Source organism: Triticum aestivum, chromosome 7D (assembly GCF_018294505.1).
Source record: "Triticum aestivum cultivar Chinese Spring chromosome 7D, IWGSC CS RefSeq v2.1, whole genome shotgun sequence".
Classification (NCBI taxonomy): Eukaryota; Viridiplantae; Streptophyta; class Magnoliopsida; order Poales; family Poaceae; genus Triticum; species Triticum aestivum.
The window spans coordinates 513,322,939-513,330,801 of record NC_057814.1 but is presented as its reverse complement, the minus strand read 5'-3'; positions in this window follow the sequence as shown (position 1 = coordinate 513,330,801).

Below are 7,863 nucleotides of genomic sequence, written 5' to 3'. Positions count from 1 at the left end.
CTCCGGCGCCGCCCCCGCCGGCGGCCCCCTCCTCCGGCCGCCCCCGCCCTCGCCCGCCGGCCCCTCTCCTCCTCCGGCCCGAGCCGGCGAGCTCGAGCGCCCGCGCCTGGAACCTCCCCCGATCCGATCTGGTCAACGGGAAGGTTTGACCCGACCCCCCTTTTTTTTTCCTAAGTCTGTGATTTCCATCAGTAAGTGCTTGTGTTCCCGATGCCGTAACTTTGTGCAGGTAGCTCCGATTCGTGCGTGTAATATGTCAATTTGTTCGCCTCGTGATGCTCTACATTTTGTTCAATTGCACCATGTTCATTAGAGGTCATCTTGATGCCCAAATCTTCGTTGGAAGAGGGCTAGTTGCTGTTAATCTCTGGTTCTTATCAGAACTTGGAGATTTGTCATTTTTGTATCATTTATTCTGTGCATCTTTTGAGCATGAGCTCTACATGTGTTTTGAAGTATGCCATGCCATCTTTCCATTGGTATAGTCCATGTATTTTTGTGATCTTTGTGGTGACTAGCACAAGCATGCAAAGTAGGCCCCGTAATATTTCTGATTTCAGGGACTTAGTGATTTCTCTAAGTCCTTGTCTGCTGTAATTTTGTTGCCATGTAAACTTGATGCTAGAGAGAGATCCATGCATATTTTGGAGATGTCCAGTAAGGATGTTTTGTAGATATAGTTGTAATTGATCCATTCCTGCAATTGTTTGCAATTTTAGAGTACCATATCATGACTCAATCTTGCTCTACTTTTGTTATAAAATATTTATGGCAGATTCTTAACATGATTTTCAATCTTGCCAAGCTTATTGTGGTTGATCCATATATGCTATGCAATTGTTCTTGCCCTGGATAGTTTCACAAACATGCCATCTTGATGTAGGTATGCTTGGGTTTTCATGCATTGCTCTGTAGTGAGTGTATCAAGCTCACAAAGAGGCCTACATATTAATATTTATGCCATGCTCTGTTTCCTGCTAAGTCTGAAACCTGATAACGAAACTTGCTATGTTTACATGCTTGCCATCATATCTTCTGGTCCTTTTTGTCTTATGGTCAGTAAGGAACTTTTGTCATGTGCATTTAGTAGAACACTACCATGCCTTGTTTTGCTATGTGAAGTTCCTGTAGCATGTTGATTTCATGCTCTGAACATTGCTACCTGATACTGATTTCTGCCATGTCCAGTTTTTCACTGTGTCTGTGAACCTGTAATCTTTTGCACTTTTGCCATGCTTGTTTGAGCTTGATATGTTATGAACTAGCAGTAGCTCAGTGTTCATCTTTTGTCAAGCATCTCCTGTAGATTGTTGCCATGTGCTTTGTTGCTATGTTGGGATGCTGTAGCATTGCTACTTGTTGCATTTTAAGTGCTATCTTGCTGTTTATCGCAGATTAGTGTCATTCTTGTTTTGCTTGCCATTTGCAAACCGTGCATCCGATTCCGGTGATCTTTATATCGATTTCGACCGAAATCATCTCATCTTTCCAGTGGCATGCTTGGTTTGCCAAGTTACTGCCATGTTCGCCATTTTCCTTCCGGAGCACGCATATGCATCGCATATCATAACTTGCATATCATACATGTCTTGCATCATGTTGCTTGCGCATTTCTCGTTGTTGATTGTGGTTCCATTTGTTTGTGTTCTTGTCTTGGGTAGAGCCGGGAGACGAGTTCGTGAACGAGGAACCTGTCGAGTACGCTTACGAGGATCAAGCTTTCGACAACTCTGAGAATCTTGCAGGCAAGATGACCACCCCTCGAAATCACTTCTATCTTTGCTATGCTAGTTGTTCGCTCTATTGCCATGCTCGCTACCTATCTCTTGCTATATCATGTCTCCTATTTCAGCCATGTCAGCCCCTAACCATCCTTTCCTAGCAAACCGTTGTTTGGCTATGTTACCGCTTTTGCTCAGCCCCTCTTATAGCGTTGCTAGTTGCAGGTGAAGTTGAAGTTTGTTCCATGTCGGAACATGGATATGTTGGGATATCACAATATCTCTTATTTAATTAATGCATCTATATATTTTGGTAAAGGGTGGAAGGCTCGGCCTTATGCCTGGTGTTTTGTTCCACTCTTGCCGCCCTAGTTACTGTTATGCCGGGATTATGTTCCTTGAGTTTGCGTTCCTTACGCGGTCGGGTGATTTATGGGACCCCCTTGACAGTTCGCCTTGAATAAAACTCCTCCAGCATGGCCCAACTTTGGTTTTACTATTTGCCGCCTAAGCCTTTTCCCCCGGGTTTTCGCGAGCCCGAGGGTCATCTTATTTTAACCCCCCCTGGGCCAGTGCTCCTTCGAGTGTTGGTCCGAACTGAGCAGACTGCGGGGCCACCTTCTGGAAACTCGAGGTCTGGTTTTACTCGTAGGATGTCTCATCCGGTGTGCCCTGAGAACGAGATATGTGCAGCTCCTATCGGGATTTGTCGGCACATTCGGGTGGCTTTGCTGGTCTTGTTTTACCATTGTCGAGATGTCTTGTAAACCGGAATTCCGAGACTGATCGGGTCTTTTCGGGAGAAGGTTTATCCTTCGTTGACCGTGAGAGCTTATGATGGGCTAAGTTGGGACACCCCTGCAGGGTATTATCTTTCGAAAGCCGTGCCCGCGGTTATGAGGCAGATGGGAATTTGTTAATGTCCGGTTGTAGATAACTTGTCACTTGACCCAATTAAATTACACCAAGTGCGTGTGTAGCCGTGATGGTCTCTTCTCGGCGGAATCCGGGAAGTGAACACGGTCTGTGTTATGTTTGACGTAAGTAGGTGTTCAGGACCTCTTCTTGGTCATTGCTAGATGACGTCCGCTCCATTGCTTCTCTTCTCGCTCTCATTTGCGCAAGTTAGCCACCATATATGTTTTGCCGCTGCAGCTCCACCTCTTTGCACCTCTTGTCCTACAAGCTTAAATAGTCTTGATCTCGCGGGTGTGAGATTGCTGAGTCCCCGTGACTCACAGTTACTTCCAACACCAGTTGCAGGTGCCGACGGCGCCAGTGCAGACGATGGCGTCGATCTCAAGTGGGAGTTCGACGAGGAACGTGGTCGTTATTATGTGTCTTTTCCTGATGATCAGTAGTGGAGCCCAGTTGGGACGATCGGGGATCTAGCATTTGGGGTTGTCTTATTTTCATCTGGATTTTGACCGTACTCGGTCTATATGATTGTATTTTGGATGATGTATGAATGATATTTATGTATTGTGTGAAGTGGCGATTGTAAGCCAACTCTTTATCCCATTCTTGTTCATTACATGGGATTGTGTGAAGATGACCCTTCTTGCGACAAAACCACTATGCGGTTATGCCTCTAAGTCGTGCCCCGACACGTGGGAGATATAGCCGCATCGTGGGCTTTTCAAGTTGGTATCAGAGCCATCCCCGACTTAGGAGCCCCCTGCTTGATCGAATCGCTGACGTTGTTGAGTCTAGAACAAAATGTTTTGAGTCTTAGGATTATATATATCGGAGAGTAGGATTCTTTTTACTCCTCAGTCCCTTCGTCGCTCTGGTGAGGTCTCCTGACGTAGAAGTTTTGTCTATTCTCTCCTCAAATTTCACAAAAAAAAAATTTTTAGGATCACGCGGGTATCTTGGAATCGTTCCGATCGATTTGTGACGAGAACATTGTTCTTGGTGCCTCCTGTCATTTAGGGGTTGTGGCAGTGTCCCGGGGAGTTGAGCTCCGAGGTGTTGTCGTCACAATTTTATCGTTGCAGTTCTGGAATACCTGAGTTTCGCCGACATCGAAATCTCTTTTATGCAGTTGTTGGTGAGATCACCTCGACGCCACCCAGTACTGGGGCAGGAGTTCGGGAGTATTGCCATAACTTGTATAACGGATGTTTTCCGAAGGTTGAGGTAAACGATTTCCGAAGGTTTCTTGGTTATGTGTTGACGGATGGATACAGCTGGATCTAGGGATTGTTAGTTTGGGTGATATATATTTGTGTCCCCTGTATCCCCTACACCAGATTGCATAACCAGAAAATTTCGGGAGTTTATAAGTGGGAATTCAAGTAGACTTAGGATTTCTTTCCGACAGACGCATGATATGAGATTGGGGTTCGACGTCTAGTGGTCCGCCTGTATACGGTTGATTTTACAGTGGTCTCGTTGTGTCTTAAAGAGTCCATGGCTTTGCCGACTCGGGGACGCTTCGTATGTCATGTGCACAGCCTTGTACATGATGGTGCTGTACGATTGAGCTCGTGTGGGCCCCACCACGAAAACTTCGGACGAAATTTCTATCATATGTTTGTTCCGGATTATTCTGCAAGCCAATACTTCGTTTTATTTTGTTTTGTGGTATTCGAGTTCCCTTCGAATTCATATGTTCATTCCATATCTTTTTTCAAGTGGCTTCTCAACTTATGGAAGTGTGATGTTTTACTACGGAAGTCATTCGTTCATCTTCGTTCGAATGTTTGTTGTGAAGACTATATGTTGCAATTTCTATCCGTTGATTCTACTTATCTTTTGTCTATCAAGAGGCTAACGGATGTCACCCTCTTCAGGATGGCTCCGCCAACGCGTCAGCATCCGGATCGAAATGAAGGGAGTCAAGCGATCCCTCCGCCACCACCTCCACCTCCGGAGGCATGGCAATCAATCATGGCAGCCACCAACGCCAATGCTCAGATGATTCTGCAGCTCTTGCAAGAACGTACTCAAGGGCAAGGCAATCAAGGTCAAGGCAACAATCAGTTTCACTTTGCCACTCTCAACCAGTTTCTCGCAAATCAGCCCAAGTCTTTCAGCTACTGTGCCGAGGCCACGGATGTCGATGATTGGCTCGTGGACATCAACAAGCATTTTGAATGTAGCAATGTCAGGCCTGAGGACTTTGTCAAGTTCGCTTCTTTCCAGCTCAAGGACCAAGCCGCTGATTGGTTTCAGCAATACAAAGATTCCAGAGGAGGTCGTGTGATTACTTGGACTGACTTCTGTCGGGACTTCAAAGCGCACCACATTCCACAAAGTGTTGTTGAGAGCAAGCGTGAGGAGTTCCGCAATCTCAAGCAAGGAAACATGTCTGTGTATCAATACAACATTCAGTTTCAGAAACTTGCTCGCTTCGCTAAACAAGACGTTCCTGATGAGAAGAGCATGATCTATCACTTCCGAGGTGGCCTTAAAGAAGATCTGCAGCTAGCTCTCGTTCTTGTTGAGCCTACTCAGTTTGATCAATTCTACAATATGGCACTGAAGCAAGAGGCGGCCCAGCTCAAGTGTGAGGCTTCTAAGAAGAGAGTCAGAGACGTAGTTCAGTCTTCTTCCTCCTCACTTGTGTCAGCTAAGCAACAGAAGTTCTGGTTGCCTCCTCCTCCGTTTCGTCAGCCTTACCAGCAGAAGAACAAAGGTGGCCATGTTTCTTCAAACTCTTCCAACTCTGGCTATCAGATCAAGTCTCAGAATCAAGCTCCCAAGTCCAATGCTCCTTATCACCGTCCACTATCAGAGGTGACTTGCAACAAATGTCAGCAGAAAGGTCACTATGCTAACAAGTGCTTCAACCAGAGGCGTCTTCCTCCTCCTCCTCCTGTCAGATCTTCCAGCAATGCAGTGGTCAAGCATAATCCAAAGTTTGCAAAGGTGAACATGATGAATGCAGCTCAAGCGGAGGAATCTACTGATGTGATAATGGGTAATCTCTCAGTTAATGATATTCCTGCAAAAGTTCTTTTTGATACTGGTGCATCGCATTCTTTCTTGTCATACCCATTTGCATCGAAGCACAATGTTGACACAGAGATTTTATCCAAAGTTATGCAAGTTGTTTCTCCGGGAAAGCTTTTGTCGTCTAGTTTGGTTGCTCCCGATGTTTCCATCAAGTTGGGCGACTATAGATTTCAGTCTTCTCCAATTGTCCTTGGTGACTCGGATATTGATCTTATTCTCGGGATGGACTGGCTTTCTAAGCACAAGGCTCAACTTGATTGTGCTGCCAGGGAAATTCAATTGACACACTCGTCTGAGGATGTGATTATTTTTGCCGCTCGTGATGAAACCATTCGGTTTTTCTCTCTCAATGAGAAGGGCGAATTGGATGCCATCTCTCAAATTCCAGTCGTTTGCGAGTATCAAGATGTCTTTCCAGAAGAGCTTCCGGGTATGCCTCCGCACCGGCCAGTTGAGTTCGTTATCGAACTAGAGCCTGGTACTGTACCCGTTTGCAAGCGTCCATACAAGCTTGGACCTAACGAGCTGAAGGAATTGAAGAAGCAGCTCGATGAACAAGAACGTCTGGGTTTGATCAGACCAAGTTCTTCTCCATGGGGTTGTGGTGTTCTTTTTGTCAAGAAGAAGGATGGCACGGACCGACTTTGTGTCGACTACCGTCCTTTGAACAAGAGGACAATCAAGAACAAGTATCCACTTCCCAACATCAATGAGCTATTTGAGCAACTCAAAGGTGCTAAAGTATTCTCGAAGCTTGACCTTCGTATGGGTTATCATCAGATTCGCATTCGTGAAGAAGATATTCCCAAGACAGCATTCAGAACAAGCTTTGGTTCTTATGAATATACTGTCGTGTCTTTCGGCCTTGTCAATGCTCCACCGGTGTTCTCTCGGATGATGAATTTCATCTTCAACCCCTATACCAATGAATTCGTTCTGGTGTATCTCGATGATATCTTGGTATTCTCCAAGAATAAGCAGGATCATGCCAAACATTTGCGATTGGTGCTCGACAAGCTCAGAGAGTATCAATTCTATGCGAAGTTCTCCAAATGTGAGTTTTGGCTCGATGAAGTTCTTTTCCTTGGTCACATCATCTCCGCCAAAGGCATCGCTGTTAACCCCGAGAAGGTGTCCGCAGTTCTGGATTGGGAACCTCCTCAAAATGTTAAGCAGCTCCGCAGTTTTCTGGGCCTTGCAAGTTATTGCCGAAGATTCGTTAAGAATTTTTCCAAGATTGCAAAGCCTCTTTCCAACCTCCTACAGAAGCATGTGAAATATGTCTGGTCTCCTGAGTGTGAACTTGCTTTCAACACTCTCAAACAGAAACTAGTCACAGCTCCTGTCTTGACTCCTCCTGATGAATCCAAGCCGTATGAAGTTTTCTGTGATGCTTCTCTCCAAGGTCTCGGTGCTGTGTTAATGCAAGAGAAGAAAGTTGTGGGCTATACCTCTCGGCAGTTGAAGCCCAACGAGAAGAACTACCCCACTCACGATCTTGAGTTGGCGGCAGTTGTCCATGCTTTGGTTACGTGGAGACATCTCTTGTTGGGAAGACAAGTGGACATTTTCACTGATCACAAGAGTCTCAAGTATATCTTCACTCAGCCCAATCTCAATCTCAGGCAAACTCGATGGGTCGAAATGATTCAAGAGTACAATCCGAGTATTGAATATACTCCAGGCAAGGCTAATGTCATTGCAGATGCTTTAAGCAGGAAAGCTTATTGCAACAGCTTAATTCTCAAGCATTTCCAACCGGATCTTTGTGAAGCTTTCCGCAAGCTGAATCTCCAAGTTGTTCCTCAAGGCGTTCTTGCCAACCTCATAGTATCTCCTACTTTGGAAGATCAAATTCGTGAGGCACAACTCCTTGATGCCATGGTGAAGAAGGTGAAACGTGGTATCGACAAGGGTCTTTCCAAATACAAGTGCTATCGCATTGATGACAGAGACACTTTGTTCTTCGAGGACCGGATTGTGGTTCCGAAAGGTGATCTAAGGAAAGTCATAATGAACGAAGCGCACAATTCTCTCCTTTCCATTCATCCTGGAAGTACGAAGATGTATCATGACCTCAAGCAGTCGTATTGGTGGACTCGAATGAAGCGAGAAATTGCTCAATTCGTGAATGAATGTGATGTCTGCCGAAGAGTGAAAGCAGAACACCAACGACCAG